This window comes from Tenrec ecaudatus, chromosome 15 (genome assembly GCF_050624435.1).
Source record: "Tenrec ecaudatus isolate mTenEca1 chromosome 15, mTenEca1.hap1, whole genome shotgun sequence".
Classification (NCBI taxonomy): domain Eukaryota; kingdom Metazoa; phylum Chordata; class Mammalia; order Afrosoricida; family Tenrecidae; genus Tenrec; species Tenrec ecaudatus.
The window spans coordinates 111,658,682-111,671,213 of record NC_134544.1 but is presented as its reverse complement, the minus strand read 5'-3'; the positions used below and the strand labels follow the sequence as shown (position 1 = coordinate 111,671,213).

Genomic DNA, 12,532 nt, shown 5'->3' with positions numbered 1-12,532 from the left:
ACTGTATTTATATCTTCTTATTCTATTATTTCGTTAATCATCATATAGTGTTCTTTTTTTTGGTCTCTCATGGTATTTTTAGCCTCGAAAACTATTTTATCAGAGATTCATATTTCCACTCCTCCTTCCTTTTGGTTGTAATTACCGTGGCAAGCTTTTCTCCCTCCTTTGGTTTTTAATCTATTTTTGTCTTTGTGTTTACGATGTGTCTCTTGTTAATGTCATATTTATGGGCCTTGTTTTCTACTCCGGTCTCTTGACTAGCATATTTCATCTTGACTAATATATTAAATTAATTAAATAGAGTATATTTAATCGGTGGCATTCATTGTATTATGGATGTGTGATTTGTTGCTGTCATTTTGTTGAGTATTTAAAAAAATTATTTTGTGGTTTGATTGATTTTATTGTTCTTCCTCTTTTTTGGTGGTGTTTGAGTATTCATTTAATTGTATTGATTTCTGGGTGTTATTGACTTGTATGTTACTGTCAAAATTGCTGTTATTGAGTCTCTCTGAAAATATCCCTATTAATATTTTTTATAATGCTGGTCTTGTTTTTTAAAAATTCCTTAATTTTTTTCCTTTTCTGGAAATACCCTTGTTTCTCCTTCATATTTCAGAGAAAGTTTTGGTGGATATACAACTTTTAGTTAGCAATTTTTGTTTTTCGGGATTTTTATATTACCATTGCCTTCTTGCCTGTATGATTTCTGCTAAGAAATCCAAGCATATTCTTATTGGTTTTCCCTTTTGGACTTCCTCTCACCCCCTAGTTGGTCTCAAGATTCTCCTCTTGTCTTTATTATGTTTTGGAGAGTTGAACTGCATTATGATGTTTTTCTTTTGGTGTCTGTCCTGTTTGTGATCTCTCAGCATCTTGAGGCGTTATTCTCTCCCATGATTTCTTGTAAAATTTTCTCTAGATTTTTTTTTTTTCTGCTCTAGGATCCCAATGAGATGCAGGCTGTTTCTTTTGATGGTATACCTATACATCATTTATAGGCTTTCTTTCCCCCCCCCCCCACTTTTGTTGTTTCATTGGTTGTATTAGAAAGAATTTTCTTCAAGCTCACTAATTCAGTTTTTCTTTTCTTTGATTTTATTACTTCATTCTTTTATAGTGTTTCTTATTTTTCTCTTATTATTTGTCTTAGGGCAGTGATTCTCACCTTCCTAATGCCACAACTGTTTACTACAGTTCCTCATGTTGTGGAGACCCCCAGCCATAAAATTATTTTTGCTGCTACTTCATAACTGTAATTTTGCTACTGTTATGAATCATAATGTAAATATCTGATATGCAGGATATATTTTCATTGTTACAAATTGAACATAATTAAAGCATAGTGATTATCCACAAAACAATATGTAATTATATATTGTGAAATATTTATTTCTAATGGAATTTTGTCTTGAAACATGGTGTAGCATGGGTAACAGTCTTCACTCCGGGTACTTGCATGTAGGCTCATCTTGCATTGGGTGAACCCACCTGGAGATGGATAGAGGTGTGGTGTCTTGGTTTCTAAGACCATCAGAAGTATGTGTTTTCTGATGGTCTTAGGTAACCCCTATGAAAGGGTTGTTCAACCTCTAAAGGGGTCACGACCCACAGGTTGAGAACCACCGGTCTTAGGGAGTTCTAGTTGTAGGTATAGTGTGCATAAATTTTCATTTCTTCTTCCATCTGTTGTAGATATCTAAACACCATTCTCCTGAACTCTATTTATGATCACTGGAGGGCCTCTTCTTTCGAGTAATCCTTTGGGTAGTTCAATTGTTTCTGGCTGTTTTTCTTGCTTTACTGTGTGTACTGTGGTTGACTGCTCTTCTTGTGGTATTGTGATGCAGATGCAGCTATTGGTTTGGGATTGACTGCTAGGTCATGTGAGGCATTATGACTCTTGCGGGGTCTCTGGGACAGCTGGGGACTTCCTTGCCAGGGTGTGGAGATGACCAGGGCCTTTCTTGTTGGGTTTCTGGGAGGTTTGGGGTCTTCTTTTCTGGGGAAGGGATGGCAAGGTCCTTCCTTATTGGGTTGTAGAGGCATCTGGCATCTTCCTTGCCTTTTAGAATGTGTTAAGTTATATTAATAAATTGCTTGTGTTAAAACATAATTACATTACAGAAGCAAACCCCAGTAATTCATGCTTTCTATTCATATTGCTGAATTCAATTTCCCAATATATTATTTATGTCATTTGTATCCATGTTCATACCTAAACTTGATATACAAAATGTCTTTTAAAAAAATTTTCTTGCCCAGCTTTAACTGGAAAGTAAATGTACTTTTACTATTTTTTGAAATTATTTGTGTAAAAAGCAATTTTAATTTCTTCGTTTGTGCTCCTTAATTTAGGCAAAACTTGCTTATAGAACATTTGGGGCAAGGTACTTTCTTTGTGTGTAGAGTTTTGGCCAGACAAATTTTTTTTTTTTTTTTTTTACAAATCTAAGTGTGGTTGACAGTCATCCATGATGACCCATGAGAAGTCTCTACTAGTTATTCACAGCAATGGTCTGTTTGCACATGTTTGTCCTTTAGATTTATTATTGCCTGTCCCAAGGTCCACAGTTCAAAACCACTAGCTGCTTCTCAGGCTAGAGATGGGACGTTCTAGTCACATAAATAGTGAAACCCATGGAAACTCACAGGGGAAGTTCCACTCTGTCCTATAAGATTACTGTGACACACCATCAATTCGATGGCAGTGAGAAAAAAACCTGTGTTACTTGTGAATACTTTAAAGCATCTTGAGTCATGTTAGATACTTTACATTTAATAAAACAAAACAAAAGTCTATTTGATGCAAGTTTTCAACATATTAAGTTAAAACATTGTGATCTTGATAGTATGCTTTTATCCTCATATGAGGGGTCTTCAAAAAGTTTGTGTCAAATTTCTTCCTTTCTTTCATCATTCTATTCTCCATGAAAAATTTGAAGCCCTCTCAAGTAATGTTTTTGTGTGTTCTTTCTCGATCAGTTTTGGCAGGAGTAAACCTAGTTTTTATTACTCTTTACATAATTCTAACTGAGGAGGCTGAGTTTATTGTTTGCTCATTTTTATTTTGTTTTTAATTTTTAATATGAATAGTGCTGCATGTGTCTGCTCTGCTTTCAGGTTGAATGGATACACGATCACTTTTTGGTACATGATAATCCTAATTTGTTAGAGACACAAAATTATGGAATTTTGCATTAAAAATTCATATATATCAAAGGGAATCCTTGCCAAAACATTGAAAGAGTTTAGAAATAGTAGAATGTAACAGCATGGGTTCTTTTAAAAGTTGAATTCCAGTAAAGTGCTGTTTGTCAGGTGTTGTCTTGGTTACCTAGACCTTTCATAATAGAAATGCTACAATGGGTGGTTTTAAAGAATAGAAATTTATTTCCTCACAGTTCTGGAAGGTAAAGTCCAAACCTGGGCCTCAGCAATGTCAAATCCTGCTGGTAATTCTTGATGTCTGCCCGAGATACATGGTGTTCTTCGCAATCTATCTGGCCCCTGTGTGTATCTCTATGTCTTTTATGATCTCTATAATTTAGGCTGCAAACTACACTAATATGACTTCGTTAACATAACAGAAAGTCATTCCTTTTCCAAAACATGATGAAATCCTTAGATAAAAGGACCAGGAATTCAACATATTTTCTGAAAGAACCCAATGCCATTCATAACATATGCAAGAGATTGCCTTTTTTGGGTCAAAATATAAGTACTCTGTTTTTAAAGATCTAATATAGGAGAACGTATTTTCCTTTTAAAGAAGTGTATTTTATTTTATTTTTATTAATAAATCATTTTATTGGGGCTCATACAACTCTCATCACAATTCATACATACATCAATTGAGTAAAGCACCCTTATACATTTGTTGCCCTCATCATTCTCAAAATTCGCCCTCCACTTGGGTTCCTGGAATCAGCTCATTTTCCTTTTATTCCCTCCCCCTCCCTCCTTGCTCCCCCCTCCCTCATGAACCCTTAATAATTTATGAATTATTATTTTATCTTATCGTACACTGCCCGGCGTTTCCCCTCACCCACCTCCCTGTTGCCCATTCCCCAGAGAGGAGGTTATATGTAGATCCCCGAGATTGGTTCTCCCTTTCTACAGCCCCTTCCCTCCCAGTGTTGCCACTCTCACCACTGGTCTTGAGGGGTTTATCCATCCTAGATTCCCTGTGTTAGAAGTGTATTTTATTTTAGGCTGAAAAATAGTTTTAAGATTTTGCTTCATTCATTCTTCACCTTGTCCTTGGAAATAAAAAAAATGGGGATAATTTCAGTAACTATTATTGTTTGATTCTTATAAAAATTCTATACTTATTGAATCTATCAACTAATAGATTAATATGCAGATAGTTTAAGTATTCTGATTCAAAATAATTTATTATCTCCTCTCTAGTGGAGCTGTGATAACTATAGTAAACCGAAAATTAGCTAGAATATAAAATATCTGAACAATGCAATCTAACAATAGAATCTAAGTGAATATCTAGAAAACTCCACTAAATGAATAGACTATTCATTTTACTTTTAAGTTTTCATGGAACATTTACCAAGAGAGAGATCACATACTAGACCATAATAAAATAACTATAGTAATATATTTCCTGATCATATTAGAATCAACCTTGAATAAAGGAATAATGGGAAGAACTAAGAAAATCTATAAACCTATGAAAATTAATAAATTATGAAGGGGTTTCAAAACTTTTATGGGAAATTTCAATGATCTTTTCATCTCATTTCCCCACAAGCTTTTGAAAGCCTCCTTGTACTTCTAAATACTCTGTAGATGAAAAAGCATAGCTCAAAAGCAAAAAAATACCTATAATTAAACAAAAATGAAAATAAACAAACAAAAAGCACCAGGATACAGCTAAAGTAGTACTAAAAGGGAAGTATTAGTGTTAAATGAGTACATTAGAAAAGAAGAATGCTCCTGTGTGATGAAGCGAAAATTTTAGCTTTAACATAGCTCTTCTAACCATGTTTTTGTAATTTCCACCAAATGCTTGCTGGGACCAAGCAAACAACATGTGTGGAGATCTAATAGAGAGGATGGATCAGTTTTTCCATTCTTCTGCATATACGAGATCCATCTCAAAGGCAGGAATGGAAATCCCTTGACCATCAAGAAAAACGAGCAGAGCATGTGCTAGAGCCACGGTTCTCAACCTGTGGGTCGCAACCTCTTTGGGGGTCAAATGACCCTTTCCCTGGGATCGCCTAAGACCATCAGAAAGCACATAAATATTTCACAATATATAATTACATATTGTTTTGTGATTAATTACTATGCTTTCATTATGTTTAATTATGTTCAATTTATAACAATGAAAATACATCCTTCATATCAGATATTTACATTACATTTCATAACAGTAGCAAAATTACAGTGATGAAGTAGCAACGAAAACATTTTATGGTTGGGGGTCGCCCCAACATGAGGAACTGTATTAGAGGGTTGCGGCACGAGGAAGGTGGAGAACCACTGAGCCAGAGCCTTGACTGAAGTGTCAGAGGCAGCAGTGGCACCAAAGGCCACAGCACCGGCACCGTGAAACAGAATGGAGGAGTCATGCTGAACCCCTGCGAAGGAGAAGAGGACCCCACGGCACAGCAGAGGAGCTGTGCTAAGCCAATTAAACAGAACAGAGCCTGGAGACCAGGAAGCACATTGGTAGGTGGACCTCCTGGCCCAGAGAGATGGAGGCCAAGGGACCATGTGCTTGAGAGTCTGAGGACCAGGAAAAATGCCTGTACCTAGAATTAAGAAGAGGTGCTGCGGACAAAACGGTATCTTTATTATTTTGTAACCTGTTCGTTTCCCTAATAGAGCCCCATAATTTTGAGTATTGTGTGCAAGTTCTGTGATTACAAAGAATGAAGGAAATATAGAAAGCCACGGGAAGGATAGTTAGTGTTACATTAGGGTAAAGAAAGGTGGAGGGTAGGGGCACGTCTGCTCTCTGAATTATGACTATAAGCCTGGCGCTGGTGTGAAGAAGGGTTCTCCTCCCTACTGAATTTGGAGGAGATCAATGTCGTCTCCACACCATTCCATCTGGGAGGGTGGGTTGGAAAGGGAGAGCCGATTATAAGGATCTACATATAACCTCCTCCCTAGGGGACAGACAACAGAAAAGTGGGTGAGGGGAGACATCGGACAGTGTAAGATATAACAAAATAATAATTTATAAATTATCAAGCGTTCATGAGGGGGAGGGGGAAGCAGGGAGGGAGGGGAAAAAAGAGGGTCTGCTACCAGGGGCTCAAGCAGAAAGCAGATGTTTTGGGAATGATGAGGGCAATACATGTACAAATGTTGTTGACATACAATGGACGGGTGGATTGTGATAAGAGTTGTATGAGCCCCCAATAGAATGATTAAAAACAGAAACAAAAACATGCTATCTCTTTTTTTCATTTGAAGGTGGGAAGCCTAGGTTGGTTTAGGACCTGGGCTGGATGCACAAGTGTGAGCACCAGTGGAGCAGATGCGGTCAGTGCCTGTGTGCGAATGACTCCATGCAGCTGAATGCTCGAGTTGAATGGAATATGTTTAGTGGCTTGAGGGGCAAGGGGGTTGAGTGGGATGGCAAAATATGCGGAAATTGCTAAGGGTAGTTCAGGGCTGAGTGGAGGGTATAGAGCTCATGCCGTTCGAGATGTAAGGTTCTCTGAGAAAGGTCTGGGAGGAGACAACAAAGTTGTGCATCTTTTAAAAATTATTATTAATCATTTTATTGGAACTCAGATATCATAACATTCTATATTCCAAATAGGACATGCATAATTGTACAATTGCTATTACAACTAGTTTCAAAACATTTTCTTCTTGAACTCTTTCAGTCAGCTCTCCTTTATTCCCTCCCTCCCCTCCCCTCCCCTCCCCTCCCCTCCCCTCCCCTCCCCTTTCTCCTTGTAAATATATATACACACACATATATATCCCTTCCCCCATCCTCTGTCTTCCTGTATCCTCAGGAAATCATTACTCCCACTGCTGTTTCATCTATCCTGCCATATCTGCATATACACATGAATACACGAAGGTCTAACAGTGTCAAGGAGGTAAACCATAAGCCTTAATAGTAAGGCAAAGAAATATTAAAGAACCACAGGATGATGATGTGTTTCATCAGTGCTACATCATAGCCTGAATTCCTCATCCCCATGATGTGGCCTTTCTGTGAGGGCCTTTCCAATTGTCTTGCAAGTGGGTTTTGGGTCTCTACTTTGTCCACACTCCTTCACGTCAATTTGATTGCTTGTTTTTGAACTTCTGATACCTATTCCAATCGACACCTCATGATCAGAAAGGCTGGTGCGCTTCTTCTTTGTTGCTTCTCTGCTAGATGACCATGTGCTTAACTACAAGCCCTTAAGACTCCGCACACTATGTCAATTGCTGGCTGGGTACCATCAGCGGGTCCCTCCCTAAAGCACTGTCATCTAGGAAGAGGACATCACTTCTCGAGCTAAAATCAGCTCTGCAGTTATCCCTGGAAACGAGCTGCTCTGTGCAGCAACACTGCCTTCAAGGATTGGCACACTGGAGTGAGGTCCACTCTTGGTCTCCCATTCCTGTGGAGACACAAACAAATCCCTCACCTTGGATGTATTAGTCTCCCGGTCACCCATTGCCATCATTTTCTTCCCCCACCCTTCTATGGGACGTAAAGACATATGATTGGGGTGGAAAAGATGCCTTTCAGGACAGTTGCTATGTGTATCTTTATATAAATGTTTGGTTTTTAAAAATTCTATTTCTTTATTTTTGTTTGATGATGTATATGCATCATTAGGATTGGTTTGGTTTTATGTCAGGTTATATGGTCCTTAGCCCCAGAATTTTGTGTTGTGTCCATTTTCCTTTAAGTACATTCTGTGGTTTGGACTTACCTCAGTGGGATCATGTGGTACTTCATCTTTTGTGCTTGGCTAACTTCACTCAGCATAGTATCCTCCAATTCTTTCCACGAGATGAGGTGTTTCATGTTTTCATCACTATTTTTAATGGATGTATAATATTCCATTATGTGAATATACCACCGTTTAAAAAATCCATTTGTCTATTGATGGAAATTTAGTCTGTTTCCAAAGTTTTGCAATAATGCAGTGATGAACATGGGAGAGCAGATGTCTGGTCAGGGGCTCTTTCTTAATTCTTCTGGGGATATGCCCAGTAGTGGAATTGCTTGGTTGTAAGCTCAATTTCCAATTGTTTTAAGTATCACCTAATCACTTTCCAGAGTGGCTGTATGTATCTAAAAGACCACCAGCAGAGAATGAGAGTACCTATCTCACCCCCACCCAACATCTGTTGCTTTCTGGTTTTGTTTTTTTAATTGGGCTATCTTTGTTTTAATTTGCATTCCCATATGGCTACTAATTGGTAACATTTTCTCATGTCTACTGACCATTTGGATTTCCTCCTTTGTGAATATTCTGTTCAAGTCTTTTGCCCACCTCCTCAGTGGGCTATTCTTTTTTTCTTGTTGTAGGCTTGGAGAAAATCTGTAGATTTTAGTAATAAGCCCATTATCTGATATGTCACTAATAAATATCTTTTCCCAGTCTGTTAATATTCACTGCACCAAAGTTCTTAGCTTTGTCCTGAATTTTTCATTGATACTCCTGGTAGTTTGAGGTTTTACCTCCAGATCTGCAGGGAATACTGGGTTTCTTCCCTTTCCATATGAGTTTTTCCATTTATTTGATAAAAAGGTGCTGGTATTTGTACTGTAAGTACATTGAGCTTATATATTGCCTGACAGGCTTGGCATCTTAACAATAATGAATCTTTCGATCCACACGTCTGGAATAGTCTCCCATTTTTTAAAATCTCTTTTGTTTTTTGTAATAATATTCTATAGTTTTCCTCATACAGGTCTTTTTTTTTTTTAGTTTAAGTATAGCCCTAGATGTTTCAATTTATGCTTGGCTGTTATGAAGGGTACTACCTTCATGATCTATTTTTCTGTGATCTTATCCATTGTCTATGCAATGCAATTGACTTTTGGTTGTTGATCTTGTATCCTGCCACTCTACCATATTCCTCTATTGCTTCCAGAACTCCTATTGTGGAGCCTTTGGGGTCTCATATAAAATCATGTCATCTGCAAATAACGATAATTTCTTTACCCAGACATATGTATTTGATAACCTTCTGTTGCCTTTTATTATTAGTGAGGATCTGCAGGATGATGTTGAATAAAAGTGGGGTCGAGGGGCATCATTGACTGGTCCCCCTTTTCAGTAGGAATGTTTTTGTCTTTCTCCATTGATTGTAATGCTGGCTGTTGGTTTTTTATAGATAGCTTGAATTATATTGAGGCAATTACCTTCCAATCCTATCTTCTTGAGTGTCATGATTGAGAATGGATGTTGAATGTTTTCAAATGTTTTTCTGCATCTGTTGATATTGTCATGTGGTTCTTGTTCTTTTTCCTTTCAATGGGATGAATATTGTTCATGGATTTTTGGATGGTAAGCCATCCCTGCATCCCTGGAATGAATCTCACTTGATAGTAATGGATCATCCTTTTTATCTACTTTTGTATTCGATTGGCCAAGATTTTGGTAAGGATTTTTGCATCTATGTTCATTAGAGATAATGGCCTGTAGTTCTCTATTCTTGCAAGATCCTTGCCCGGTTTTGGAATCAGAGTTATACTAGCTTCATAGAACGTGTTTGGAAGTTAACCATTCTTTCTATGTTCTGGAAAAGTTTGTGTAGCATTGGTGTCAGTTCTTCCCTGAATGTTCAGTAGGATTCTGTGAACCCCTCTGAGCTGGGAAATGTTTTAGTTGATGCTTCCTTGGTAACCTTATCTATTTCTTCTTTTGCCATGGGTCTGTTCAAGTTCTTGATCTCTCTGTGAGATAATCTGGGGAGGGCTTGTTTTTCCAAGTCCCTGTCTTCCTTGTATAGTATAGTATAGTATAGTGTATTCCTTGTATAGTTCTTCGTAGTACCGTGTAATTAGTGCTTTAATTTCATTAGGGTATGTTGTAATTTCCCCTATTTCATCCCTCACTCTGGATATTGACGTCTGCTCCTTCCTAGCTTTTGTTCGGTTTGCCAAACGTTTGTCGATTCTGTCAATCCTTTTGAAGAACTAGCTTTTTACTGAGTTGATTTTCTTTCTTTCTTTCTTTTTTTAATGCTACATCCAAATAAATCTGTTTTATGAAAGCAGCAAAAAATCAAATAGCAATTTGAAATTCAGTTCATTGGGAAATGCTTCTAAAATCAGCAACCAAAATTAACAGAAAGAAAAATACTGTCTTAAAAATATAATGAATTTGCATGTACTAATATTACCATAAAGAACCCATACCAGATATAAACGTAGGTTTTCAGATTGAGTTTTTGTTTTCCTTAAAAAAAAAAAAAGTACTTCATGATACAGGCACAGCCGCATCTAAATCAAATCTGGTACATTCATCACAAGATACAAACTTCCTTTAACAACATAGCCCAAGAAATGTTCTCGAAAACTTCTCTGAAAAGGCTTGATTTAACTTGTGTGGTGGTGGGGAATGATTTTCCTTGAATGATGAAATCATGTAAGTTATGTAATTTGGATTGAGTGTAACACCTGGAATTTACAACCCGCTAGCAGAAGTACCAGCTGCTAATGTTTATTTTATATATATATATATATATATACATACATACTGGATATTAAACTATGCCATTGTTGGTGCTAATCTGCTTATCAAGGCAATGCTCTGGAGACAAAGTCTTTGCACAAACAGGGGGCATGCAGGCTTCATTATGATGTGCTCCACAACAATCCTCAATTAATATAACAAGGTCTGGCAATAGGGATTCCTCGGAGAGGAGTAGCGAAGAGTAAGAAATCTGTAGTATATAAAGGGTTGGAGTAAACTTCCTTGACCACTAAAAAGCATAAAAACTGTAGCAGGCATCAAGAAATTTTCATTACAAGCAATGAATTTCAGAATATTCTGTTGATTAGCACTTAGTTTATCCAAGACAGACCTCAGCCCAGGCAAACTATTTGAACCCTTTGCATCAAGGACCTTTTTAGTATATGTAGCAGCATTGAGCAGAGAGAACAAGACTGGGAATATACTCATTGTCACTGGGTAGGAGTTGACAAAGATGAGGGAATACAGCAGGTAGTGGCAGCTGTCCTCTAACAAAGCCTGGGCCAGGAACGCTCCGCTGAGCTGGAAGTGCGGCAGTCGCTGGTGCAGCCGCAGTGCACTAGTAAGAGCATTTGCCAGCAAAGCGTGTTGGTAAAAGCTTGCCGCTTCATGCAACCCAAGAAGCGGCAAGACAAACAAGGCTGAGCAGTACACTGTGAACAAGCGAGAGAGCCACATTGCTGTGTCCAGCTTATTGGTCATCATAAATTGCACTGCGCCTGCCCCTTGGGGGCCATTCGGGGCTGTTTCAGCCATGGGGGAGTCACACACGGGTCTGTCCGCCACAGCCCGAGCCCAGCTGGACTTTCAGAAAGAGCGAGGGCCAAGGTGGAGCTTCTGAGAAAAGCCCCACAATGCCGACCCAAAGCTGCCGGGTCCAGGTTGTTGCAGAACCCGGAAGTTCTCCTTTCACTCTGAGTTGATTTTCTCCATGGTTCTTTTGTCTTCCCACTGATTAATCTACACTCTGATTTTTATACTTTCTCTTATTTTCTTTTGCTATTAGAAGGATTATTCTGTTGACTCTGTTCCAATTGCTGAACATTTTGTGATAGGGTATTGACCATAAGTCTCTCTTCCTTTTCCATATGTGCATTTATCACTATCAAGCATCCTCTAATAACTGCCTTTGCTGTAGCCCATAGGTTTGGGTATGTTGTATTCTCATTAGTTTCTAGAAACTTTAAAATTTTGTCTCTTATTTGGGCCAATACTCACTCATTTTGAAGAAGTATGTTATTCATCCTCTAAGTGCTTCCTCCTGTTTTTCTAATTTGTCTTTTGTTGATTTCCAGCTTTATGGCATAGTGGTTGTAGAAGCTGGGGAAGTTTTCTTCCAGGAATTCCATCATTATTTTGGCTATTATTTTCTTTGCATGGCTTTCTCTGGTATCTCAATTATTTGAATATTATTCATCTTCATTGCTTCGCCCATTGTTCTCAGGTTTTCTTCAGCTTCTTTGATTATCTTGCTTGATATTCTGCCTGACTGTCTTCGAGGTCACTGATATGATTCTCTGACTCTTCCAGCTTGTTGTTAAGGTCTTTTACTGTTCCCTTCACTTCTTCTGCCTTATCTCTTGTCTTGTATTTCCCTTCAGAAAGTGGATTCTATTCTCTCTATTTTTTCATCCTTCTTCTACATCGATTCCCTCATATCCTGAATGACTCTAAGCAGCATTCTGAAGCTTGCTTCCTGTGGTGGTTCAAAGTCTGCTTCTTTTATATCTGTTGCTAGATTCAGATCCTCTTCAGACATTGTGGGTTTGTTTCTCTTGCTTTCTTGCAGACTGTTGATGTGGGTAGTGGTTTATGAGGCATTATGATATCCT

The 12,532-nt window shown here is 38.0% G+C and overlaps 1 pseudogene; it reads right to left on the bottom strand.

Moving 5' to 3' along the window:
- Positions 1–10,712: 10,712 nt before the first annotated feature.
- Positions 10,713–11,583, bottom strand: LOC142427741 (transmembrane protein 33 pseudogene; annotated as a pseudogene).
- Positions 11,584–12,532: the final 949 nt, after the last annotated feature.